This window comes from Scomber scombrus, chromosome 9 (assembly GCF_963691925.1).
Source record: "Scomber scombrus chromosome 9, fScoSco1.1, whole genome shotgun sequence".
Taxonomy (NCBI): domain Eukaryota; kingdom Metazoa; phylum Chordata; class Actinopteri; order Scombriformes; family Scombridae; genus Scomber; species Scomber scombrus.
Window position 1 is genome coordinate 29,222,638 of NC_084978.1, and position 26,300 is coordinate 29,248,937.

The 26,300-nt window shown below is 48.1% G+C and overlaps 19 non-coding genes and 1 pseudogene across 19 annotated transcripts; all 20 read right to left on the minus strand.

Annotated features, from left to right (window-relative positions):
- Window positions 1-48: 48 nt before the first annotated feature.
- LOC133986497 (U2 spliceosomal RNA) lies at window positions 49-239 on the minus strand. Its single transcript, XR_009925522.1, has one exon. It is a non-coding gene; the product is annotated as a U2 spliceosomal RNA (small nuclear RNA).
- Window positions 240-886: 647 nt separating this feature from the next.
- LOC133986512 (U1 spliceosomal RNA) lies at window positions 887-1,050 on the minus strand. The gene has a single exon (XR_009925536.1). It is a non-coding gene; the product is annotated as a U1 spliceosomal RNA (small nuclear RNA).
- An 860-nt stretch (window positions 1,051-1,910) lies between these two features.
- On the minus strand, window positions 1,911-2,101 carry LOC133986498 (U2 spliceosomal RNA). Its single transcript, XR_009925523.1, has one exon. It is a non-coding gene; the product is annotated as a U2 spliceosomal RNA (small nuclear RNA).
- A 647-nt stretch (window positions 2,102-2,748) lies between these two features.
- On the minus strand, window positions 2,749-2,912 carry LOC133986524 (U1 spliceosomal RNA). Its single transcript, XR_009925547.1, has one exon. It is a non-coding gene; the product is annotated as a U1 spliceosomal RNA (small nuclear RNA).
- Window positions 2,913-3,772: 860 nt separating this feature from the next.
- LOC133986499 (U2 spliceosomal RNA) lies at window positions 3,773-3,963 on the minus strand. The gene has a single exon (XR_009925524.1). It is a non-coding gene; the product is annotated as a U2 spliceosomal RNA (small nuclear RNA).
- Window positions 3,964-4,610: 647 nt separating this feature from the next.
- On the minus strand, window positions 4,611-4,774 carry LOC133986478 (U1 spliceosomal RNA). The gene has a single exon (XR_009925507.1). It is a non-coding gene; the product is annotated as a U1 spliceosomal RNA (small nuclear RNA).
- An 860-nt stretch (window positions 4,775-5,634) lies between these two features.
- On the minus strand, window positions 5,635-5,825 carry LOC133986502 (U2 spliceosomal RNA). Its single transcript, XR_009925526.1, has one exon. It is a non-coding gene; the product is annotated as a U2 spliceosomal RNA (small nuclear RNA).
- Window positions 5,826-6,472: 647 nt separating this feature from the next.
- On the minus strand, window positions 6,473-6,636 carry LOC133986479 (U1 spliceosomal RNA). Its single transcript, XR_009925508.1, has one exon. It is a non-coding gene; the product is annotated as a U1 spliceosomal RNA (small nuclear RNA).
- An 860-nt stretch (window positions 6,637-7,496) lies between these two features.
- LOC133986503 (U2 spliceosomal RNA) lies at window positions 7,497-7,687 on the minus strand. The gene has a single exon (XR_009925527.1). It is a non-coding gene; the product is annotated as a U2 spliceosomal RNA (small nuclear RNA).
- An 8,493-nt stretch (window positions 7,688-16,180) lies between these two features.
- LOC133986493 (U1 spliceosomal RNA) lies at window positions 16,181-16,312 on the minus strand (annotated as a pseudogene).
- An 860-nt stretch (window positions 16,313-17,172) lies between these two features.
- On the minus strand, window positions 17,173-17,363 carry LOC133986504 (U2 spliceosomal RNA). Its single transcript, XR_009925528.1, has one exon. It is a non-coding gene; the product is annotated as a U2 spliceosomal RNA (small nuclear RNA).
- A 647-nt stretch (window positions 17,364-18,010) lies between these two features.
- On the minus strand, window positions 18,011-18,174 carry LOC133986480 (U1 spliceosomal RNA). Its single transcript, XR_009925509.1, has one exon. It is a non-coding gene; the product is annotated as a U1 spliceosomal RNA (small nuclear RNA).
- Window positions 18,175-18,892: 718 nt separating this feature from the next.
- On the minus strand, window positions 18,893-19,083 carry LOC133986505 (U2 spliceosomal RNA). Its single transcript, XR_009925529.1, has one exon. It is a non-coding gene; the product is annotated as a U2 spliceosomal RNA (small nuclear RNA).
- Window positions 19,084-19,729: 646 nt separating this feature from the next.
- Window positions 19,730-19,893, minus strand: LOC133986481 (U1 spliceosomal RNA). Its single transcript, XR_009925510.1, has one exon. It is a non-coding gene; the product is annotated as a U1 spliceosomal RNA (small nuclear RNA).
- Window positions 19,894-20,753: 860 nt separating this feature from the next.
- On the minus strand, window positions 20,754-20,944 carry LOC133986506 (U2 spliceosomal RNA). The gene has a single exon (XR_009925530.1). It is a non-coding gene; the product is annotated as a U2 spliceosomal RNA (small nuclear RNA).
- A 647-nt stretch (window positions 20,945-21,591) lies between these two features.
- LOC133986482 (U1 spliceosomal RNA) lies at window positions 21,592-21,755 on the minus strand. Its single transcript, XR_009925511.1, has one exon. It is a non-coding gene; the product is annotated as a U1 spliceosomal RNA (small nuclear RNA).
- Window positions 21,756-22,615: 860 nt separating this feature from the next.
- LOC133986507 (U2 spliceosomal RNA) lies at window positions 22,616-22,806 on the minus strand. Its single transcript, XR_009925531.1, has one exon. It is a non-coding gene; the product is annotated as a U2 spliceosomal RNA (small nuclear RNA).
- Window positions 22,807-23,453: 647 nt separating this feature from the next.
- Window positions 23,454-23,617, minus strand: LOC133986483 (U1 spliceosomal RNA). Its single transcript, XR_009925513.1, has one exon. It is a non-coding gene; the product is annotated as a U1 spliceosomal RNA (small nuclear RNA).
- Window positions 23,618-24,477: 860 nt separating this feature from the next.
- On the minus strand, window positions 24,478-24,668 carry LOC133986508 (U2 spliceosomal RNA). Its single transcript, XR_009925532.1, has one exon. It is a non-coding gene; the product is annotated as a U2 spliceosomal RNA (small nuclear RNA).
- A 647-nt stretch (window positions 24,669-25,315) lies between these two features.
- Window positions 25,316-25,479, minus strand: LOC133986485 (U1 spliceosomal RNA). The gene has a single exon (XR_009925514.1). It is a non-coding gene; the product is annotated as a U1 spliceosomal RNA (small nuclear RNA).
- Between the last annotated feature and the right edge of the window lie 821 nt (window positions 25,480-26,300).

Sequence of the window (26,300 nt, forward strand, 5' to 3'; positions counted from 1 at the left end):
AAATCACTCACCTATTGAGCTGAATGTATTCACGTTAGACACAGAGAGAAGGGGTGCACCGTTCCCGGAGGTACTGCAATACCAGGTCGATGCGTGGAGTGGACGGAGCAAGCCCCTATTCCATCTCCTTGTTCCAAAAATCAATTTAATATATGGTCCCCGGGTAGGGGACGTATCAGATATTAAACTGATAAGAACAGATACTACACTTGATCTTAGCCAAAAGGCCGAGAAGCGATAACTGAGAATGGGTCGGAGTTAGAGGACTGGTCCTCTGCAGCGTCGGTCTCACTCGCGGTTTCACAGAGTCCAATACGAGTCAAAGACAGATTTCACTTATTTAAAAAAAAAAACTTTGATTAAATATACTTTAATACACAAACCAGTCTCAAATGTAACAAGGGGAATAAACTGGAAGTCACATTAGAGTCTGATCTGTAGTGGAGGAGAACATGTTTTTAACGATGTGTTAACTAACAGAGTTGCAGCACCATCTAGTGGAGAAAACCGCGAACGGCACCCCACCGCATTACAGAATGAAAAACAATTTCTAAATATATCCAAATATTTCTTTGTCATTTGACATTAAAAAAACATGGATTTGCCAACTAAAAAGGACAAACTAGAAAGCAGAGGGTATCCCTGTGCCATCTCGTCAGCTCGATAGCTGAGCTTCTTCTGAACAACACGGCGTGTCAACGTGACTATATTCGTGCTTGTTTAACTGCCCTGACACGTTTTTCATGTACTGGGGGCGCTGTTGGGCTTCAGGGGTTAAAAAGCTGTTTGCTCCTACTCAGGTCTTCTGTATCAGATATGTCACCTGAACACCGGTTCTCTTCGGACACTGCTGGGTTTCGACTTAGTTTTCTTTCGACAGTTTTATCAGGGGAGAGCGCGAACGCAGTCCCCCACTACCAGAAATTATGCAATCGAGATTCCCACATTTGGGGAATTCGCAGAGGTCAGCACAACCGGAGTGCAATGGCTGAGCCTCGCCCTGGGTGAACCACCTTCTTGATCATGGTATCTCCCTTGCCAGGTAAGTATGAGTTGTACAGATCCGAGCCGGGGATGTCTTTCACAGACACAGCACGCCGACTGATGGTGGGCCATCCACACATCATCCAAACTACACGCTGTATGAGGCTGTGGATCTCATAGACTGTATATAAGAAGGTGGATCTGCACGGATTCAACACACAAGGAGACGTTTTATACTAAATGTGTCTTTCTTGCCCGAGGCCTCACTTGTCCTTCATGCCCAACCTCTTATGCCCCCGTAGGCAATTCTGTGATACGCAAATAAAATTGTCAGGCTGAGCAGTTGGTGGACGTCCGACCATTGCCGTTGCCCTTCTCTGGCAGCCAATCGGGTCGGCGGGTTTGGCAACCCTTTCCCTCTTTGTCTACCAATCCAAGGTGAAAATATCACTCTGTGTCACGCTGCATTGTACGCTGCACTTTTCCCCCATTGAGTCACAGCAGACGGCAGGTTGTCTCTCTCAAGGAGAGCGGCAATGCCCCCTGCTGGATCGTCTTCAGTCTCTCTAGTCCCTAGGCATTGCCGCTTGCTTCAGCCTCTCTAATCCCCCATTCGTCCTAGGGGATTAGAGAGGCTGAAGACGATCCAGCAGGGGGCATTGCCGCTCTCCTTGAGAGCAGACGGCAGGTTGTCTCTCTCAAGGAGAGCGGCAATGCCCCCTGCTGGATCGTCTTCAGTCTCTCTAATCCCCCATTCGTCCTAGGGGATTAGAGAGACTGAAGACGATCCAGCAGCCTTTAAAAACTATAAGCATGCCTTAATTGCTGGAGTGTAAAATCCCAACAAAATATCAATGTAGCTATTTAAACAGAACGACAAATCACTCACCTATTGAGCTGAATGTATTCACGTTAGACACAGAGAGAAGGGGTGCACCGTTCCCGGAGGTACTGCAATACCAGGTCGATGCGTGGAGTGGACGGAGCAAGCCCCTATTCCATCTCCTTGTTCCAAAAATCAATTTAATATATGGTCCCCGGGTAGGGGACGTATCAGATATTAAACTGATAAGAACAGATACTACACTTGATCTTAGCCAAAAGGCCGAGAAGCGATAACTGAGAATGGGTCGGAGTTAGAGGACTGCTCCTCTGCAGCGTCGGTCTCACTCGCGGTTTCACAGAGTCCAATACGAGTCAAAGACAGATTTCACTTATTTAAAAAAAAAAACTTTGATTAAATATACTTTAATACACAAACCAGTCTCAAATGTAACAAGGGGAATAAACTGGAAGTCACATTAGAGTCTGATCTGTAGTGGAGGAGAACATGTTTTTAACGATGTGTTAACTAACAGAGTTGCAGCACCATCTAGTGGAGAAAACCGCGAACGGCACCCCACCGCATTACAGAATGAAAAACAATTTCTAAATATATCCAAATATTTCTTTGTCATTTGACATTAAAAAAACATGGATTTGCCAACTAAAAAGGACAAACTAGAAAGCAGAGGGTATCCCTGTGCCATCTCGTCAGCTCGATAGCTGAGCTTCTTCTGAACAACACGGCGTGTCAACGTGACTATATTCGTGCTTGTTTAACTGCCCTGACACGTTTTTCATGTACTGGGGGCGCTGTTGGGCTTCAGGGGTTAAAAAGCTGTTTGCTCCTACTCAGGTCTTCTGTATCAGATATGTCACCTGAACACCGGTTCTCTTCGGACACTGCTGGGTTTCGACTTAGTTTTCTTTCGACAGTTTTATCAGGGGAGAGCGCGAACGCAGTCCCCCACTACCAGAAATTATGCAATCGAGATTCCCACATTTGGGGAATTCGCAGAGGTCAGCACAACCGGAGTGCAATGGCTGAGCCTCGCCCTGGGTGAACCACCTTCTTGATCATGGTATCTCCCTTGCCAGGTAAGTATGAGTTGTACAGATCCGAGCCGGGGATTTCTTTCACAGACACAGCACGCCGACTGATGGTGGGCCATCCACACATCATCCAAACTACACGCTGTATGAGGCTGTGGATCTCATAGACTGTATATAAGAAGGTGGATCTGCACGGATTCAACACACAAGGAGACGTTTTATACTAAATGTGTCTTTCTTGCCCGAGGCCTCACTTGTCCTTCATGCCCAACCTCTTATGCCCCCGTAGGCAATTCTGTGATACGCAAATAAAATTGTCAGGCTGAGCAGTTGGTGGACGTCCGACCATTGCCGTTGCCCTTCTCTGGCAGCCAATCGGGTCGGCGGGTTTGGCAACCCTTTCCCTCTTTGTCTACCAATCCAAGGTGAAAATATCACTCTGTGTCACGCTGCATTGTACGCTGCACTTTTCCCCCATTGAGTCACAGCAGACGGCAGGTTGTCTCTCTCAAGGAGAGCGGCAATGCCCCCTGCTGGATCGTCTTCAGTCTCTCTAGTCCCTAGGCATTGCCGCTTGCTTCAGCCTCTCTAATCCCCCATTCGTCCTAGGGGATTAGAGAGGCTGAAGACGATCCAGCAGGGGGCATTGCCGCTCTCCTTGAGAGCAGACGGCAGGTTGTCTCTCTCAAGGAGAGCGGCAATGCCCCCTGCTGGATCGTCTTCAGTCTCTCTAATCCCCCATTCGTCCTAGGGGATTAGAGAGACTGAAGACGATCCAGCAGCCTTTAAAAACTATAAGCATGCATTAATTGCTGGAGTGTAAAATCCCAACAAAATATCAATGTAGCTATTTAAACAGAACGACAAATCACTCACCTATTGAGCTGAATGTATTCACGTTAGACACAGAGAGAAGGGGTGCACCGTTCCCGGAGGTACTGCAATACCAGGTCGATGCGTGGAGTGGACGGAGCAAGCCCCTATTCCATCTCCTTGTTCCAAAAATCAATTTAATATATGGTCCCCGGGTAGGGGACGTATCAGATATTAAACTGATAAGAACAGATACTACACTTGATCTTAGCCAAAAGGCCGAGAAGCGATAACTGAGAATGGGTCGGAGTTAGAGGACTGGTCCTCTGCAGCGTCGGTCTCACTCGCGGTTTCACAGAGTCCAATACGAGTCAAAGACAGATTTCACTTATTTAAAAAAAAAAACTTTGATTAAATATACTTTAATACACAAACCAGTCTCAAATGTAACAAGGGGAATAAACTGGAAGTCACATTAGAGTCTGATCTGTAGTGGAGGAGAACATGTTTTTAACGATGTGTTAACTAACAGAGTTGCAGCACCATCTAGTGGAGAAAACCGCGAACGGCACCCCACCGCATTACAGAATGAAAAACAATTTCTAAATATATCCAAATATTTCTTTGTCATTTGACATTAAAAAAACATGGATTTGCCAACTAAAAAGGACAAACTAGAAAGCAGAGGGTATCCCTGTGCCATCTCGTCAGCTCGATAGCTGAGCTTCTTCTGAACAACACGGCGTGTCAACGTGACTATATTCGTGCTTGTTTAACTGCCCTGACACGTTTTTCATGTACTGGGGGCGCTGTTGGGCTTCAGGGGTTAAAAAGCTGTTTGCTCCTACTCAGGTCTTCTGTATCAGATATGTCACCTGAACACCGGTTCTCTTCGGACACTGCTGGGTTTCGACTTAGTTTTCTTTCGACAGTTTTATCAGGGGAGAGCGCGAACGCAGTCCCCCACTACCAGAAATTATGCAATCGAGATTCCCACATTTGGGGAATTCGCAGAGGTCAGCACAACCGGAGTGCAATGGCTGAGCCTCGCCCTGGGTGAACCACCTTCTTGATCATGGTATCTCCCTTGCCAGGTAAGTATGAGTTGTACAGATCCGAGCCGGGGATGTCTTTCACAGACACAGCACGCCGACTGATGGTGGGCCATCCACACATCATCCAAACTACACGCTGTATGAGGCTGTGGATCTCATAGACTGTATATAAGAAGGTGGATCTGCACGGATTCAACACACAAGGAGACGTTTTATACTAAATGTGTCTTTCTTGCCCGAGGCCTCACTTGTCCTTCATGCCCAACCTCTTATGCCCCCGTAGGCAATTCTGTGATACGCAAATAAAATTGTCAGGCTGAGCAGTTGGTGGACGTCCGACCATTGCCGTTGCCCTTCTCTGGCAGCCAATCGGGTCGGCGGGTTTGGCAACCCTTTCCCTCTTTGTCTACCAATCCAAGGTGAAAATATCACTCTGTGTCACGCTGCATTGTACGCTGCACTTTTCCCCCATTGAGTCACAGCAGACGGCAGGTTGTCTCTCTCAAGGAGAGCGGCAATGCCCCCTGCTGGATCGTCTTCAGTCTCTCTAGTCCCTAGGCATTGCCGCTTGCTTCAGCCTCTCTAATCCCCCATTCGTCCTAGGGGATTAGAGAGGCTGAAGACGATCCAGCAGGGGGCATTGCCGCTCTCCTTGAGAGCAGACGGCAGGTTGTCTCTCTCAAGGAGAGCGGCAATGCCCCCTGCTGGATCGTCTTCAGTCTCTCTAATCCCCCATTCGTCCTAGGGGATTAGAGAGACTGAAGACGATCCAGCAGCCTTTAAAAACTATAAGCATGCATTAATTGCTGGAGTGTAAAATCCCAACAAAATATCAATGTAGCTATTTAAACAGAACGACAAATCACTCACCTATTGAGCTGAATGTATTCACGTTAGACACAGAGAGAAGGGGTGCACCGTTCCCGGAGGTACTGCAATACCAGGTCGATGCGTGGAGTGGACGGAGCAAGCCCCTATTCCATCTCCTTGTTCCAAAAATCAATTTAATATATGGTCCCCGGGTAGGGGACGTATCAGATATTAAACTGATAAGAACAGATACTACACTTGATCTTAGCCAAAAGGCCGAGAAGCGATAACTGAGAATGGGTCGGAGTTAGAGGACTGGTCCTCTGCAGCGTCGGTCTCACTCGCGGTTTCACAGAGTCCAATACGAGTCAAAGACAGATTTCACTTATTTAAAAAAAAAAACTTTGATTAAATATACTTTAATACACAAACCAGTCTCAAATGTAACAAGGGGAATAAACTGGAAGTCACATTAGAGTCTGATCTGTAGTGGAGGAGAACATGTTTTTAACGATGTGTTAACTAACAGAGTTGCAGCACCATCTAGTGGAGAAAACCGCGAACGGCACCCCACCGCATTACAGAATGAAAAACAATTTCTAAATATATCCAAATATTTCTTTGTCATTTGACATTAAAAAAACATGGATTTGCCAACTAAAAAGGACAAACTAGAAAGCAGAGGGTATCCCTGTGCCATCTCGTCAGCTCGATAGCTGAGCTTCTTCTGAACAACACGGCGTGTCAACGTGACTATATTCGTGCTTGTTTAACTGCCCTGACACGTTTTTCATGTACTGGGGGCGCTGTTGGGCTTCAGGGGTTAAAAAGCTGTTTGCTCCTACTCAGGTCTTCTGTATCAGATATGTCACCTGAACACCGGTTCTCTTCGGACACTGCTGGGTTTCGACTTAGTTTTCTTTCGACAGTTTTATCAGGGGAGAGCGCGAACGCAGTCCCCCACTACCAGAAATTATGCAATCGAGATTCCCACATTTGGGGAATTCGCAGAGGTCAGCACAACCGGAGTGCAATGGCTGAGCCTCGCCCTGGGTGAACCACCTTCTTGATCATGGTATCTCCCTTGCCAGGTAAGTATGAGTTGTACAGATCCGAGCCGGGGATGTCTTTCACAGACACAGCACGCCGACTGATGGTGGGCCATCCACACATCATCCAAACTACACGCTGTATGAGGCTGTGGATCTCATAGACTGTATATAAGAAGGTGGATCTGCACGGATTCAACACACAAGGAGACGTTTTATACTAAATGTGTCTTTCTTGCCCGAGGCCTCACTTGTCCTTCATGCCCAACCTCTTATGCCCCCGTAGGCAATTCTGTGATACGCAAATAAAATTGTCAGGCTGAGCAGTTGGTGGACGTCCGACCATTGCCGTTGCCCTTCTCTGGCAGCCAATCGGGTCGGCGGGTTTGGCAACCCTTTCCCTCTTTGTCTACCAATCCAAGGTGAAAATATCACTCTGTGTCACGCTGCATTGTACGCTGCACTTTTCCCCCATTGAGTCACAGCAGACGGCAGGTTGTCTCTCTCAAGGAGAGCGGCAATGCCCCCTGCTGGATCGTCTTCAGTCTCTCTAGTCCCTAGGCATTGCCGCTTGCTTCAGCCTCTCTAATCCCCCATTCGTCCTAGGGGATTAGAGAGGCTGAAGACGATCCAGCAGGGGGCATTGCCGCTCTCCTTGAGAGCAGACGGCAGGTTGTCTCTCTCAAGGAGAGCGGCAATGCCCCCTGCTGGATCGTCTTCAGTCTCTCTAATCCCCCATTCGTCCTAGGGGATTAGAGAGACTGAAGACGATCCAGCAGCCTTTAAAAACTATAAGCATGCATTAATTGCTGGAGTGTAAAATCCCAACAAAATATCAATGTAGCTATTTAAACAGAACGACAAATCACTCACCTATTGAGCTGAATGTATTCACGTTAGACACAGAGAGAAGGGGTGCACCGTTCCCGGAGGTACTGCAATACCAGGTCGATGCGTGGAGTGGACGGAGCAAGCCCCTATTCCATCTCCTTGTTCCAAAAATCAATTTAATATATGGTCCCCGGGTAGGGGACGTATCAGATATTAAACTGATAAGAACAGATACTACACTTGATCTTAGCCAAAAGGCCGAGAAGCGATAACTGAGAATGGGTCGGAGTTAGAGGACTGGTCCTCTGCAGCGTCGGTCTCACTCGCGGTTTCACAGAGTCCAATACGAGTCAAAGACAGATTTCACTTATTTAAAAAAAAAAAACTTTGATTAAATATACTTTAATACACAAACCAGTCTCAAATGTAACAAGGGGAATAAACTGGAAGTCACATTATAGTCTGATCTGTAGTGGAGGAGAACATGTTTTTAACGATGTGTTAACTAACAGAGTTGCAGCACCATCTAGTGGAGAAAACCGCGAACGGCACCCCACCGCATTACAGAATGAAAAACAATTTCTAAATATATCCAAATATTTCTTTGTCATTTGACATTAAAAAAACATGGATTTGCCAACTAAAAAGGACAAACTAGAAAGCAGAGGGTATCCCTGTGCCATCTCGTCAGCTCGATAGCTGAGCTTCTTCTGAACAACACGGCGTGTCAACGTGACTATATTCGTGCTTGTTTAACTGCCCTGACACGTTTTTCATGTACTGGGGGCGCTGTTGGGCTTCAGGGGTTAAAAAGCTGTTTGCTCCTACTCAGGTCTTCTGTATCAGATATGTCACCTGAACACCGGTTCTCTTCGGACACTGCTGGGTTTCGACTTAGTTTTCTTTCAACAGTTTTATCAGGGGAGAGCGCGAACGCAGTCCCCCACTACCAGAAATTATGCAATCGAGATTCCCACATTTGGGGAATTCGCAGAGGTCATCACAGCCGGAGTGCAAAAGTCTACGTTGAACGTAGACAGTTACGCCTTCTGGTTGGTCAATTCTGAACGTAGACTACCAATCGGATCGCAGAATCTGAACGTAGACTACCAATCATATCGCCTCCTGGCGTCATGTGACTGAACGTAGACATTTACGGCTTCTGATTGGTTTGTTTATGCAGAGTTGAATTTTCCTCGAATGCTCCGACTATCATCAGTATTGGTAAGATTGAATTAATCAATTCATTTGTTATTACACTCACTACTCACTGCGCCTCATAAATTAATTTATTATAACGCCATTTATGTTGAGCATTGTCTTAGCGTTAATGTTAGCATTGGCGCCTAACGTCCTTTCGTGTAACCAACCAACCAACCAACCAACCAACCGTCCGTCCGTCCGTCTTCTTCAGCTTATCCGGGGTCGGGTAGAGGGGGCAGCATCCAATCTATCCTTCTTTAATCTTTATATAACTGCTCAAATCCTGCCACTCCACAGTATGAACCGGTCTGTTTTGACCGGTCTAATGTTATTACATATAACATTGTTATTACAATTTTCAATTCAATTCAATTCAATTCAAATGGCTTCATTAAGGTCTGATGTATGACATTTATTATGAAGGTTTAAAGATGCTAAAGCATCACATTACAATGAATCCGTATATGTGGACAGCACACAATAACTGTAATATGAACATTAACACATGTACAATATATCTCATGTGTGCATGTATCAATGACCTGTTGTAACCAATGTTCATTATTATATTAGTAATTGATAATAACAATAATAATAATCAATCTCAATCAATGAATCTTTATTTGTTTAAACACCAAATCAAAACAAAGTCATCTCAAGGCACTTAACACATTTCATTCAGATTTAAACAATATAATAACGATAATAATAACAATAATAATAATAACATGCATTGCTGTATTTCAGTATTTCCAGATTAAGATGGCGACCCCACACGTTAGGACCGTCAACCCGGATGCCCCTGCACATCGCCAACAGGCCATACTGATGGCCACCAGAGAAGCCCGTAATTATCGGGACAAGAAGGTGGTCTTCCCCAAACCTCCACAGGAGTTGCTGTTTGAGACAACTGCCCTGGTCCACACAGAGAAGCTCCTTCATGCAGAGGGTATCCCTCTGCCGTCCTGTCAGCTGTGCCTGGGAAAGCTGGTGCTGCCATTTGGCCAGTACGAGCATGCACCATTCCACTGGCTTGTGGCAAATGATGTGGGCTACATGAAGTAGTAAGCATGTTATATTTGATACCATTGTAGACATGTTTCAAACAAATTACCTGTATATCGGTCTGCAAGTTTCTTTACTCATTATCACAACTGCAATGATATTAATGATGTCAGTACTAAATTGTGTATATGCTTACAGTGTGATTGACAAGCACAGATTGGAAGGGACAAACCCAAACACAAAGGCAGTAATTGGGAACCAGTGGGTGAAGGACTACCTGGCAGAGTACGCAGAGAGCTTCCCACAAGTCTCCAGTGTCCTCGAGGCCAACGTAGAAAGGTGCATCTACGGCCAGAAAGGGTTCGAGGATCACACCTTTCAGGAGATGTGGGAACTCTACCGGCAGCACCACGCGGCGAAGAACAGGCCAGAGGAGTTTAGAGATGAGCAGCGGGAGCTTATAAAGAAGGCAAACAGTTCTGTGAGGAGATGGTTGAACACACCAGTGACCCACATCACCAGTGCGCTGATGAAACGATTCAGAAAATACATCAGCGAGAAAGATCAAGTGAGTACTGGTTTGATTTTTTTGTTAGAAACAGGAGTGAAATTGTTCAGATTAGTGACATTTTAAGCACTTGACCTAAATGTGCTTGTTAACTTTTGATAATTAAAAACTGGTACGTCATAACATCTAGATAATTAATTTACCTTTTTGTCCCCCAGCAACTGCATGCAAGCACCTCGTCGGATCTTTCATCATGGCCAGGTGATGAAGCAGAACTGTTGGCTGCAAGTCAGGCTGTGGAAGGTGACATACAGAGTTAATACACATCAAATGGGTTAGAAAAAAGAAAAAAAATCACAATATAAATAATACTACTTTGTTTGGACTTTTTTTTTAGACTTAGTCAAGACCCCTGTTCAGACTAAACAGCCTGCACCCGCTGTCCACTCCACTGCCGCTGCCGCTGTCCAGCCTACACTCCCTGCACCCGCTGTCCACTCTACTGCCGCTGCCGCTGTCCAGCCTACACTCCCTGCACCCGCTGTCCACTCTACTGCCGCTGCTGCTGTCCAGCCTACACTGCCTGCACCCACTGTCCACTCTATGCAGCCTACATCCGCTGCCACCACCTTGAGGCAGAGTGACTCTCCTGTAAGTGTAAAATCACAACATATACAAGCAATGTTAATGCATTTCTCAAAATCACCACATTATGGAAAATAAATAACTAAATGTTGCATATGCAGGTGGAGCTGGAAGGCTGGGTGCGCCTGTGGGAAGACCCCAATGGCATCCCTTCCGCAGACATCCCCTGGCTAAAAGAGGACAGCGAGAGAGGCCTCTTCACGCCCATCCAAATATACAAGGACATCAAGGGCGTGATCAGAAGGCGGCGTGTGCTGAAGTCGGACCGGATGTGGTTCTACCCACCCGAGCCACCCGGCTTTGTCAGCAGCGGGATTCCCTCTCCACAGGCCTTTTTCCGCGGGCGCCTTTTCTTTTGGCGCCCCGTCGGAGTGTGGCGCTGCTCGCTAAAGTGTCCGCGTAGAGAGAAGTGTGCTGGGGCTGGAAGCAACACACACCTCTCCAAGTCTGGCTACCACACCCGGGTAAGGCTCAGTCTCTTCACACCTGTGCTTAAGAGTGATACACACATCAGTATTGACTACTTAGTATTAACATACATGATCTGTGATTGACGTGTGATTCTATCTCTCTCTCTCTCTCTCTCTCTACCTCTCTCTCTCTGTTTTAGGTACGTCACATCTGTGACGTGTCAGGCTGGTACACCATGGCGACAGAGGTGCTGTCATGCGGGCCGTGTCTCAAGGCTGCCAGGGGTGGAGAGAGCGGTCCCATGGGTCGGTGGCTGGCGTGGGACGACGCCATCCTGCAGCAGCTGAGTGAGGCTCATCGGTCCAGGTTTCCGGCCATGCTGACTGCCAAGCGAGGGGTGGACAAGACCGTGATTCGCCTCCTGCGTGACCGGACGGAGGGCAACTCCATGGTCAAGGTGTGGCGGCAGGTGCAGGAGAACCACCTCGAGGACTACCACCAGAGGAAGGACCTCTACACCACGCTCCTCATGGCCCTGGTGGAACCCGGAGGCATCGTCCCTGCCTTTGGCCACGGCCAGTTCCAGGCGCCGCCTCCTCCAAGGGAGCTACCCTGCGCCCGGCTCCTGCGGCACGCCTTCCTCCTGGCCGAGGCAGACAACGTGGCGGACTACCGCAGCCAGGTCCTCTCCACTTTCGGCACAGTGCTGAAAATGGACTCCACAAAGAAGGCAAGTTAACCAAAAGTGTGTTGCATACATACAAGTACTCACAGGGAAACGCCACATTATGCAAAACTAAACTGTATTTGTTTGTTTGTTTTGTTGCAGGTGGTGAAGAAGCTGTCTGGGGAGGGCAAGGGCTCGGCCGAGTGGTTCACCAGCATCGGCAACGAGCTCTCCCAGATAGTCACCTTTGTGCTCACCTGCGAGGAGTCTGTGGAGAAGCTGGGGCCCATGTGTCGTGGACTGATGGAGCGGTTCCGCCTCGCCAACCAGCCCGTCCCCCGGATCCTGTATATTGACCGGGGCTGCTGCAAGGCACAGGGTCCGACCGCGGTGGAGACGCTCTTTCAGCCTTGGGTGGACGAGGGGATGGTGGTGAGGCTGGACATCTTTCACTGGCTCCATCGATTCGACGCCGCTCTGCGGACCGAGGCCCACTCCAAGTACGGGGCCTTCAAGTCCGCGCTGGTCGGGGCGGTCCTGGCGTACAACAGGGAGGACCTCCAGCTCCTCATCACTGCTGTCAGGGCCAGAGACCCGACCACGATGGAGGTGGTGACTGACCAGGATGTGGTCCGGCGTTACATCTCCCGGGACCAGCTGAAGCACCACGTCCGGCGTGTCACCCTCGGGGCCCAGGAGACGTTTCGCCTCGTCCACATCCTCATCGAGGAGCTCAAGGGTCCAGCAGGGCTTGACGAGAGCGGGGTCAGCCTCTTCAAGTCCCCTGGTAAGAAAAAAAAAAAAAAACCTGACACACACGCAAGCACATACACACACACGTGCAAAATGACTACAGCTCAACATGCATGTTTGTGTGCTTACAGATGCCATTGATGAGATGTGGGCAGCCCAGCAGCGCCACCTGGAGTGCGTCCAGGACCCACCAGGCATGGTGATGTACCGCGTTGCCCGCACCACCACCATCAACGGTGTGGACCTGCCGTACTACAAGGGCCTGCGTGGGAGCAACAGCCTGGAGGGGTTCCACAAGTCGTTGCCGCATATGATTCCAGGTAATTTAAGGGGGAAAAATACTTTCAAAACAGACAACACATTTGTATTACATTGTATCGATCTGATAATACCGGTTTGTCGTGATGTTCAGGTCCCCACTGTGCGGCACGGCCTTACCAGGTGTACCTAATCAGTGGTATCGCCAGGTGGAACTCCGACCGCAGCTCGGACGCCGTGTTTGGGGGCGGAGGCCGGCACCACCGCGTGTACTCTGCGCCGCTTATCGACCGCCTCAACACCCGCTGTCAGCAGCTGTTTGGGGAGACGGTGGAGAAAAATTTCAGGGCTCCGGCTGATGTCCAGTCTGATGAGCTGCTGGGGCTGGAATACCTTTTCAGCCAGAGTACGGGGGAGTCCTTCTCGCTTGAGGGCATCGTCCACGACGGTCCTGGGCCGGAGGAGGAGGTCGTTCAGCCTGGGGAGGCCGACCCAGACGCCAATGCCGATGAGGCGTACCAGAGCGAGGAGGAGGACCATCCTGATGTCGAGCCCCGCATCACGCTCACAAGCAGTGAGACTGCTTCGGTCAACCCTCCTGCCTTTGTGAGTAGAATACCTACTGATAGAAGAGAATACAGTGATAAATGTGACCCTGTTGAAAAAAAAAGACACTGTATGCATTTGAACTTACCTACTTTCCCTTCTCTTTCTCTCTTTCTCTCTCTCTGTGTGTGTGTGTGTGTGTTTGTGTGTGTGTGTGTGTGTGTGTGTGTGTGTGTGTGTGTGTGTGTGTGTATGTATGTATGTATGATTTACAGGAGGATGTCTGCAGTGACAATCCTCTGCCCGGGTTCCAGAAGCTGGAGGCATTCTGTGCTGCGCTAGTTGAGGTCGGCTTGACGGACCAGAAGCTGCTCCTCAACACTGCACAGAGGAACAGCGTCCTGGATGCCTGGAATGCGGTGGAGGAGCATGACAAACTGCCACAGCGGTACCACCAGCTGTACCGAACCCACTGGGGCAACACCCTCTACTGCAGGACCAAGAGGGACGACCTGGCTGACGCCGCCTTGGTCCAGCGGGTGAAGATGGCCAAAAGGTACGCGCCAGCTCAGCAGGACATCAGCCCGCAGCACAACCGGCTGATGTATGTGCTGGTCAAGCTGCTGTGGCTGAACTCCCCTCAGGCCTCTCGCTCCAGCCCCGAGAAGGTCAGCATCCTCAAGGCCTACGAGAGGATACAGCACCGGGTCTTGGTGGAGGACCCGATCCTCTGCAAGGCAGGCATCCCTCTCCCCAAAATCAACACCAAGACGGTGAGGGACTTTATCCGCCAGCAGGAGAGGCTGGTGAACCTGCACGCCACCAGGCAGCCAGCGATCACCTCAAAGACCGCCTCGGTGTCCTTTGAGCAGCTGCCTCCTGCACCGCGCCAGCCTGACGTCCTCCCTCCACCTGACTACCCTGTGATGGAGTACGTCCCCACGCCCAGCACAGCCGGCACAAAGGTTCTGAAGGGTCGGACCAACCTGCTTCTGGCGACGCCGCAGCCTCCTCCACAGCTTCTGCCTCTGCCGGTGATGAGGATCCCCGCCACCTCCACCATCAGCAGGCCTGTGCTGCCCCTCGTCTCCTGTTCTGCCCCGTCCACCATCACCAGGCCTGTGCTGCCCCTTGTCTCCTGTTCTGCCCCATCCACCATCACCAGGCCTGTGCTGCCCCTTGTCTCCTGTTCTGCGGGCCTCACCTCCACACAGCCGATGCTGCCTGCTGGTCAGGCATCCATCCCGCAGGTCACTCCGCCTGTGCCCATCATGCCAGCTGTTCAGCCGCCCTCTGGACAGAGTACTGCGGTAGGATCGTCATGGTCTCGATCCACGCAGTACAAAAGGAAGCTTGCAGACCACCCCACCGAGCTGGGCGTGAAGCTGACGAGGGTGCAGCATCTCCCGACCTGCAAGGTATGCGGGCACACGATCCAGGGACACAAGAAATACAAAAAAAAGACATACTGCCCTGCGATCAACCGTTCACCCTCCAAGGGACTGGAGAACAGAGTTTTCCAAAACTATGAACATTTTTTCTCTGTTGTGGACGGATTGGAGGAGTGAATGGCCGGCCCCTTGTAAATAGTGTATATAGTTCTTGTGTTTACTATTGTACGTTCTGTGTTGTTCTGTGCCTTGCAATTGCCCTTTAACACAGCACCTTTTGTTCTCTGCACTGTTCGTGCAATTTCTGAGGGCCCATTGTAAATAGTGTATATAGTTCTTGTGTTCATGTTTTACAGTTCTACATTCTGTGTGTTGTTCTCTGTGTTCTGGTCTTACAATTGCCCTTTAACATGACACATGTTGTTCTCTGCACTGTTGCACTAATTCATGCACTTTAACAGGGGTTTTTCTCTGTGTTCTGGTCTTACAAGTGCCCTTTAACTTTTCACCTCTCTAAACTGTGCCATTATGTATTGCTCCACAATACCATGCACTTCATGATGGGGTGTCCTCTGTGAGTGCCCTTTAACGCAGCACCTTTTGTTTTGCTCTGCACTGCACACTGCTGTCCTACTTCATGCACCTTGTCAGCAGCTGTTTACTGTGTTCTGGATGCTGGCAAGTTTGCTGTGGTACTGAATAAAATTGGTCAGTGCTACAGTCACAATGAGTTGTGGAGTGTCTGTGAATGGATTCAACAATAACAGAGCCTAATTATCAGAAATAAGGGGCAACATAAGTCCCAGAATAATTTAAAGTGAAGATATGGGGGCCTATAAAAGGGATAAATGCCTCTAAGTTAAGTCATAAGGGCCATAAGAATAAATGGCTTCTAGGGAAAAACAGTTAAGTACCATAAGAGGCATAGGAGTAAGTGATAATCATAATAATACGTTATTGAAAGAAAGGGAGCAAAAGAATTGCATGGCATGACTTTTGAATAGCTTTTTGTTCATATACACACTTGAAATATAGCAAAAGTATGACAATAAATTCATTTAATACTTTTGTGTGCAAATGCATGCAGATCACATAATTGTGATGTGCCATTGCAGATATAAAAGTCGTTTTTAATATCAAAAGCAACTTTGGATCAGTGATAATACAATAATACCCAAGATTTATACCTTTAACTCTTGACAGAGAGGTCACAGGTCACTGTTTCCTTTGTTTTGATGATGTCAGAGCCATGTGTGCTGTCAAATCATTGGACTTCCTGGTCCAAAATGCCTGGGGGAAGGCATATGCAAATTACTACTTGGGTCAGTGACATCAGAATTATTCATTTCTCCTACGTGGACTCTAAGCCTATGGCGTACAGGATCAATTGCACTCCTGTTCTGCGCATCCCCATTCGCAGAGGTCAGCACAACCGGAGTGCAATGGCTGAGCCTCGCCCTGGGTGAACCACCTTCTTGATCATGGTATCTCCCTTGCCAGGTAAGTATGAGTTGTACAGATCCGAGCCGGGGATGTCTTTCACAGACACAGCACGCCGACTGATGGTGGGCCATCCACACATCATCCAAACTACACGCTGTATGAGGCTGTGGATCTCATAGACTGTATATAAGAAGGTGGATCTGCACGGATTCAACACACAAGGAGACGTTTTATACTAAATGTGTCTTTCTTGCCCGAAGCCTCACTTGTCCTTCATGCCCAACCTCTTATGCCCCCGTAGGCAATTCTGTGATACGCAAATAAAATTGTCAGGCTGAGCAGTTGGTGGACGTCCGACCATTGCCGTTGCCCTTCTCTGGCAGCCAATCGGGTCGGCGGGTTTGGCAACCCTTTCCCTCTTTGTCTACCAATCCAAGGTGAAAATATCACTCTGTGTCACGCTGCATTGTACGCTGCACTTTTCCCCCATTGAGTCACAGCAGACGGCAGGTTGTCTCTCTCAAGGAGAGCGGCAATGCCCCCTGCTGGATCGTCTTCAGTCTCTCTAGTCCCTAGGCATTGCCGCTTGCTTCAGCCTCTCTAATCCCCCATTCGTCCTAGGGGATTAGAGAGTCTGAAGACGATCCAGCAGGGGGCATTGCCGCTCTCCTTGAGAGCAGACGGCAGGTTGTCTCTCTCAAGGAGAGCGGCAATGCCCCCTGCTGGATCGTCTTCAGTCTCTCTAATCCCCCATTCGTCCTAGGGGATTAGAGAGACTGAAGACGATCCAGCAGCCTTTAAAAACTATAAACATGCATTAATTGCTGGAGTGTAAAATCCCAACAAAATATCAATGTAGCTATTTAAACAGAACGACAAATCACTCACCTTTTGAGCTGAATGTATTCACGTTAGACACAGAGAGAAGGGGTGCACCGTTCCCGGAGGTACTGCAATACCAGGTCGATGCGTGGAGTGGACGGAGCAAGCCCCTATTCCATCTCCTTGTTCCAAAAATCAATTTAATATATGGTCCCCGGGTAGGGGACGTATCAGATATTAAACTGATAAGAACAGATACTACACTTGATCTTAGCCAAAAGGCCGAGAAGCGATAACTGAGAATGGGTCGGAGTTAGAGGACTGGTCCTCTGCAGCGTCGGTCTCACTCGCGGTTTCACAGAGTCCAATACGAGTCAAAGACAGATGTCACTTATTTAAAAAAACAAACTTTGATTAAATATACTTTAATACACAAACCAGTCTCAAATGTAACAAGGGGAATAAACTGGAAGTCACATTAGAGTCTGATCTGTAGTGGAGGAGAACATGTTTTTAACGATGTGTTAACTAACAGAGTTGCAGCACCATCTAGTGGAGAAAACCGCGAACGGCACCCCACTGCATTACAGAATGAAAAACAATTTCTAAATATATCCAAATATTTCTTTGTCATTTGACATTAAAAAAACATGGATTTGCCAACTAAAAAGGACAAACTAGAAAGCAGAGGGTATCCCTGTGCCATCTCGTCAGCTCGATAGCTGAGCTTCTTCTGAACAACACGGCGTGTCAACGTGACTATATTCGTGCTTGTTTAACTGCCCTGACACGTTTTTCATGTACTGGGGGCGCTGTTGGGCTTCAGGGGTTAAAAAGCTGTTTGCTCCTACTCAGGTCTTCTGTATCAGATATGTCACCTGAACACCGGTTCTCTTCGGACACTGCTGGGTTTCGACTTAGTTTTCTTTCGACAGTTTTATCAGGGGAGAGCGCGAACGCAGTCCCCCACTACCAGAAATTATGCAATCGAGATTCCCACATTTGGGGAATTCGCAGAGGTCAGCACAACCGGAGTGCAATGGCTGAGCCTCGCCCTGGGTGAACCACCTTCTTGATCATGGTATCTCCCTTGCCAGGTAAGTATGAGTTGTACAGATCCGAGCCGGGGATGTCTTTCACAGACACAGCACGCCGACTGATGGTGGGCCATCCACACATCATCCAAACTACACGCTGTTTCAGGCTGTGGATCTCATAGACTGTATATAAGAAGGTGGATCTGCACGGATTCAACACACAAGGAGACGTTTTATACTAAATGTGTCTTTCTTGCCCGAGGCCTCACTTGTCCTTCATGCCCAACCTCTTATGCCCCCGTAGGCAATTCTGTGATACGCAAATAAAATTGTCAGGCTGAGCAGTTGGTGGACGTCCGACCATTGCCGTTGCCCTTCTCTGGCAGCCAATCGGGTCGGCGGGTTTGGCAACCCTTTCCCTCTTTGTCTACCAATCCAAGGTGAAAATATCACTCTGTGTCACGCTGCATTGTACGCTGCACTTTTCCCCCATTGAGTCACAGCAGACGGCAGGTTGTCTCTCTCAAGGAGAGCGGCAATGCCCCCTGCTGGATCGTCTTCAGTCTCTCTAGTCCCTAGGCATTGCCGCTTGCTTCAGCCTCTCTAATCCCCCATTCGTCCTAGGGGATTAGAGAGACTGAAGACGATCCAGCAGCCTTTAAAAACTATAAGCATGCATTAATTGCTGGAGTGTAAAATCCCAACAAAATATCAATGTAGCTATTTAAACAGAACGACAAATCACTCACCTATTGAGCTGAATGTATTCACGTTAGACACTGAGAGAAGGGGTGCACCGTTCCCGGAGGTACTGCAATACCAGGTCGATGCGTGGAGTGGACGGAGCAAGCCCCTATTCCATCTCCTTGTTCCAAAAATCAATTTAATATATGGTCCCCGGGTAGGGGACGTATCAGATATTAAACTGATAAGAACAGATACTACACTTGATCTTAGCCAAAAGGCCGAGAAGCGATAACTGAGAATGGGTCGGAGTTAGAGGACTGGTCCTCTGCAGCGTCGGTCTCACTCGCGGTTTCACAGAGTCCAATACGAGTCAAAGACAGATTTCACTTATTTAAAAAAAAAACTTTGATTAAATATACTTTAATACACAAACCAGTCTCAAATGTAACAAGGGGAATAAACTGGAAGTCACATTAGAGTCTGATCTGTAGTGGAGGAGAACATGTTTTTAACGATGTGTTAACTAACAGAGTTGCAGCACCATCTAGTGGAGAAAACCGCGAACGGCACCCCACCGCATTACAGAATGAAAAACAATTTCTAAATATATCCAAATATTTCTTTGTCATTTGACATTAAAAAAACATGGATTTGCCAACTAAAAAGGACAAACTAGAAAGCAGAGGGTATCCCTGTGCCATCTCGTCAGCTCGATAGCTGAGCTTCTTCTGAACAACACGGCGTGTCAACGTGACTATATTCGTGCTTGTTTAACTGCCCTGACACGTTTTTCATGTACTGGGGGCGCTGTTGGGCTTCAGGGGTTAAAAAGCTGTTTGCTCCTACTCAGGTCTTCTGTATCAGATATGTCACCTGAACACCGGTTCTCTTCGGACACTGCTGGGTTTCGACTTAGTTTTCTTTCGACAGTTTTATCAGGGGAGAGCGCGAACGCAGTCCCCCACTACCAGAAATTATGCAATCGAGATTCCCACATTTGGGGAATTCGCAGAGGTCAGCACAACCGGAGTGCAATGGCTGAGCCTCGCCCTGGGTGAACCACCTTCTTGATCATGGTATCTCCCTTGCCAGGTAAGTATGAGTTGTACAGATCCGAGCCGGGGATTTCTTTCACAGACACAGCACGCCGACTGATGGTGGGCCATCCACACATCATCCAAACTACACGCTGTATGAGGCTGTGGATCTCATAGACTGTATATAAGAAGGTGGATCTGCACGGATTCAACACACAAGGAGACGTTTTATACTAAATGTGTCTTTCTTGCCCGAGGCCTCACTTGTCCTTCATGCCCAACCTCTTATGCCCCCGTAGGCAATTCTGTGATACGCAAATAAAATTGTCAGGCTGAGCAGTTGGTGGACGTCCGACCATTGCCGTTGCCCTTCTCTGGCAGCCAATCGGGTCGGCGGGTTTGGCAACCCTTTCCCTCTTTGTCTACCAATCCAAGGTGAAAATATCACTCTGTGTCACGCTGCATTGTACGCTGCACTTTTCCCCCATTGAGTCACAGCAGACGGCAGGTTGTCTCTCTCAAGGAGAGCGGCAATGCCCCCTGCTGGATCGTCTTCAGTCTCTCTAGTCCCTAGGCATTGCCGCTTGCTTCAGCCTCTCTAATCCCCCATTCGTCCTAGGGGATTAGAGAGGCTGAAGACGATCCAGCAGGGGGCATTGCCGCTCTCCTTGAGAGCAGACGGCAGGTTGTCTCTCTCAAGGAGAGCGGCAATGCCCCCTGCTGGATCGTCTTCAGTCTCTCTAATCCCCCATTCGTCCTAGGGGATTAGAGAGACTGAAGACGATCCAGCAGCCTTTAAAAACTATAAGCATGCATTAATTGCTGGAGTGTAAAATCCCAACAAAATATCAATGTAGCTATTTAAACAGAACGACAAATCACTCACCTATTGAGCTGAATGTATTCACGTTAGACACAGAGAGAAGGGGTGCACCGTTCCCGGAGGTACTGCAATACCAGGTCGATGCGTGGAGTGGACGGAGCAAGCCCCTATTCCATCTCCTTGTTCCAAAAATCAATTTAATATATGGTCCCCGGGTAGGGGACGTATCAGATATTAAACTGATAAGAACAGATACTACACTTGATCTTAGCCAAAAGGCCGAGAAGCGATAACTGAGAATGGGTCGGAGTTAGAGGACTGGTCCTCTGCAGCGTCGGTCTCACTCGCGGTTTCACAGAGTCCAATACGAGTCAAAGACAGATTTCACTTATTTAAAAAAAAAAACTTTGATTAAATATACTTTAATACACAAACCAGTCTCAAATGTAACAAGGGGAATAAACTGGAAGTCACATTAGAGTCTGATCTGTAGTGGAGGAGAACATGTTTTTAACGATGTGTTAACTAACAGAGTTGCAGCACCATCTAGTGGAGAAAACCGCGAACGGCACCCCACCGCATTACAGAATGAAAAACAATTTCTAAATATATCCAAATATTTCTTTGTCATTTGACATTAAAAAAACATGGATTTGCCAACTAAAAAGGACAAACTAGAAAGCAGAGGGTATCCCTGTGCCATCTCGTCAGCTCGATAGCTGAGCTTCTTCTGAACAACACGGCGTGTCAACGTGACTATATTCGTGCTTGTTTAACTGCCCTGACACGTTTTTCATGTACTGGGGGCGCTGTTGGGCTTCAGGGGTTAAAAAGCTGTTTGCTCCTACTCAGGTCTTCTGTATCAGATATGTCACCTGAACACCGGTTCTCTTCGGACACTGCTGGGTTTCGACTTAGTTTTCTTTCGACAGTTTTATCAGGGGAGAGCGCGAACGCAGTCCCCCACTACCAGAAATTATGCAATCGAGATTCCCACATTTGGGGAATTCGCAGAGGTCAGCACAACCGGAGTGCAATGGCTGAGCCTCGCCCTGGGTGAACCACCTTCTTGATCATGGTATCTCCCTTGCCAGGTAAGTATGAGTTGTACAGATCCGAGCCGGGGATGTCTTTCACAGACACAGCACGCCGACTGATGGTGGGCCATCCACACATCATCCAAACTACACGCTGTATGAGGCTGTGGATCTCATAGACTGTATATAAGAAGGTGGATCTGCACGGATTCAACACACAAGGAGACGTTTTATACTAAATGTGTCTTTCTTGCCCGAGGCCTCACTTGTCCTTCATGCCCAACCTCTTATGCCCCCGTAGGCAATTCTGTGATACGCAAATAAAATTGTCAGGCTGAGCAGTTGGTGGACGTCCGACCATTGCCGTTGCCCTTCTCTGGCAGCCAATCGGGTCGGCGGGTTTGGCAACCCTTTCCCTCTTTGTCTACCAATCCAAGGTGAAAATATCACTCTGTGTCACGCTGCATTGTACGCTGCACTTTTCCCCCATTGAGTCACAGCAGACGGCAGGTTGTCTCTCTCAAGGAGAGCGGCAATGCCCCCTGCTGGATCGTCTTCAGTCTCTCTAGTCCCTAGGCATTGCCGCTTGCTTCAGCCTCTCTAATCCCCCATTCGTCCTAGGGGATTAGAGAGGCTGAAGACGATCCAGCAGGGGGCATTGCCGCTCTCCTTGAGAGCAGACGGCAGGTTGTCTCTCTCAAGGAGAGCGGCAATGCCCCCTGCTGGATCGTCTTCAGTCTCTCTAATCCCCCATTCGTCCTAGGGGATTAGAGAGACTGAAGACGATCCAGCAGCCTTTAAAAACTATAAGCATGCATTAATTGCTGGAGTGTAAAATCCCAACAAAATATCAATGTAGCTATTTAAACAGAACGACAAATCACTCACCTATTGAGCTGAATGTATTCACGTTAGACACAGAGAGAAGGGGTGCACCGTTCCCGGAGGTACTGCAATACCAGGTCGATGCGTGGAGTGGACGGAGCAAGCCCCTATTCCATCTCCTTGTTCCAAAAATCAATTTAATATATGGTCCCCGGGTAGGGGACGTATCAGATATTAAACTGATAAGAACAGATACTACACTTGATCTTAGCCAAAAGGCCGAGAAGCGATAACTGAGAATGGGTCGGAGTTAGAGGACTGGTCCTCTGCAGCGTCGGTCTCACTCGCGGTTTCACAGAGTCCAATACGAGTCAAAGACAGATTTCACTTATTTAAAAAAAAAAACTTTGATTAAATATACTTTAATACACAAACCAGTCTCAAATGTAACAAGGGGAATAAACTGGAAGTCACATTAGAGTCTGATCTGTAGTGGAGGAGAACATGTTTTTAACGATGTGTTAACTAACAGAGTTGCAGCACCATCTAGTGGAGAAAACCGCGAACGGCACCCCACCGCATTACAGAATGAAAAACAATTTCTAAATATATCCAAATATTTCTTTGTCATTTGACATTAAAAAAACATGGATTTGCCAACTAAAAAGGACAAACTAGAAAGCAGAGGGTATCCCTGTGCCATCTCGTCAGCTCGATAGCTGAGCTTCTTCTGAACAACACGGCGTGTCAACGTGACTATATTCGTGCTTGTTTAACTGCCCTGACACGTTTTTCATGTACTGGGGGCGCTGTTGGGCTTCAGGGGTTAAAAAGCTGTTTGCTCCTACTCAGGTCTTCTGTATCAGATATGTCACCTGAACACCGGTTCTCTTCGGACACTGCTGGGTTTCGACTTAGTTTTCTTTCGACAGTTTTATCAGGGGAGAGCGCGAACGCAGTCCCCCACTACCAGAAATTATGCAATCGAGATTCCCACATTTGGGGAATTCGCAGAGGTCAGCACAACCGGAGTGCAATGGCTGAGCCTCGCCCTGGGTGAACCACCTTCTTGATCATGGTATCTCCCTTGCCAGGTAAGTATGAGTTGTACAGATCCGAGCCGGGGATGTCTTTCACAGACACAGCACGCCGACTGATGGTGGGCCATCCACACATCATCCAAACTACACGCTGTATGAGGCTGTGGATCTCATAGACTGTATATAAGAAGGTGGATCTGCACGGATTCAACACACAAGGAGACGTTTTATACTAAATGTGTCTTTCTTGCCCGAGGCCTCACTTGTCCTTCATGCCCAACCTCTTATGCCCCCGTAGGCAATTCTGTGATACGCAAATAAAATTGTCAGGCTGAGCAGTTGGTGGACGTCCGACCATTGCCGTTGCCCTTCTCTGGCAGCCAATCGGGTCGGCGGGTTTGGCAACCCTTTCCCTCTTTGTCTACCAATCCAAGGTGAAAATATCACTCTGTGTCACGCTGCATTGTACGCTGCACTTTTCCCCCATTGAGTCACAGCAGACGGCAGGTTGTCTCTCTCAAGGAGAGCGGCAATGCCCCCTGCTGGATCGTCTTCAGTCTCTCTAGTCCCTAGGCATTGCCGCTTGCTTCAGCCTCTCTAATCCCCCATTCGTCCTAGGGGATTAGAGAGGCTGAAGACGATCCAGCAGGGGGCATTGCCGCTCTCCTTGAGAGCAGACGGCAGGTTGTCTCTCTCAAGGAGAGCGGCAATGCCCCCTGCTGGATCGTCTTCAGTCTCTCTAATCCCCCATTCGTCCTAGGGGATTAGAGAGACTGAAGACGATCCAGCAGCCTTTAAAAACTATAAGCATGCATTAATTGCTGGAGTGTAAAATCCCAACAAAATATCAATGTAGCTATTTAAACAGAACGACAAATCACTCACCTATTGAGCTGAATGTATTCACGTTAGACACAGAGAGAAGGGGTGCACCGTTCCCGGAGGTACTGCAATACCAGGTCGATGCGTGGAGTGGACGGAGCAAGCCCCTATTCCATCTCCTTGTTCCAAAAATCAATTTAATATATGGTCCCCGGGTAGGGGACGTATCAGATATTAAACTGATAAGAACAGATACTACACTTGATCTTAGCCAAAAGGCCGAGAAGCGATAACTGAGAATGGGTCGGAGTTAGAGGACTGGTCCTCTGCAGCGTCGGTCTCACTCGCGGTTTCACAGAGTCCAATACGAGTCAAAGACAGATTTCACTTATTTAAAAAAAAAAACTTTGATTAAATATACTTTAATACACAAACCAGTCTCAAATGTAACAAGGGGAATAAACTGGAAGTCACATTAGAGTCTGATCTGTAGTGGAGGAGAACATGTTTTTAACGATGTGTTAACTAACAGAGTTGCAGCACCATCTAGTGGAGAAAACCGCGAACGGCACCCCACCGCATTACAGAATGAAAAACAATTTCTAAATATATCCAAATATTTCTTTGTCATTTGACATTAAAAAAACATGGATTTGCCAACTAAAAAGGACAAACTAGAAAGCAGAGGGTATCCCTGTGCCATCTCGTCAGCTCGATAGCTGAGCTTCTTCTGAACAACACGGCGTGTCAACGTGACTATATTCGTGCTTGTTTAACTGCCCTGACACGTTTTTCATGTACTGGGGGCGCTGTTGGGCTTCAGGGGTTAAAAAGCTGTTTGCTCCTACTCAGGTCTTCTGTATCAGATATGTCACCTGAACACCGGTTCTCTTCGGACACTGCTGGGTTTCGACTTAGTTTTCTTTCGACAGTTTTATCAGGGGAGAGCGCGAACGCAGTCCCCCACTACCAGAAATTATGCAATCGAGATTCCCACATTTGGGGAATTCGCAGAGGTCAGCACAACCGGAGTGCAATGGCTGAGCCTCGCCCTGGGTGAACCACCTTCTTGATCATGGTATCTCCCTTGCCAGGTAAGTATGAGTTGTACAGATCCGAGCCGGGGATGTCTTTCACAGACACAGCACGCCGACTGATGGTGGGCCATCCACACATCATCCAAACTACACGCTGTATGAGGCTGTGGATCTCATAGACTGTATATAAGAAGGTGGATCTGCACGGATTCAACACACAAGGAGACGTTTTATACTAAATGTGTCTTTCTTGCCCGAGGCCTCACTTGTCCTTCATGCCCAACCTCTTATGCCCCCGTAGGCAATTCTGTGATACGCAAATAAAATTGTCAGGCTGAGCAGTTGGTGGACGTCCGACCATTGCCGTTGCCCTTCTCTGGCAGCCAATCGGGTCGGCGGGTTTGGCAACCCTTTCCCTCTTTGTCTACCAATCCAAGGTGAAAATATCACTCTGTGTCACGCTGCATTGTACGCTGCACTTTTCCCCCATTGAGTCACAGCAGACGGCAGGTTGTCTCTCTCAAGGAGAGCGGCAATGCCCCCTGCTGGATCGTCTTCAGTCTCTCTAGTCCCTAGGCATTGCCGCTTGCTTCAGCCTCTCTAATCCCCCATTCGTCCTAGGGGATTAGAGAGGCTGAAGACGATCCAGCAGGGGGCATTGCCGCTCTCCTTGAGAGCAGACGGCAGGTTGTCTCTCTCAAGGAGAGCGGCAATGCCCCCTGCTGGATCGTCTTCAGTCTCTCTAATCCCCCATTCGTCCTAGGGGATTAGAGAGACTGAAGACGATCCAGCAGCCTTTAAAAACTATAAGCATGCATTAATTGCTGGAGTGTAAAATCCCAACAAAATATCAATGTAGCTATTTAAACAGAACGACAAATCACTC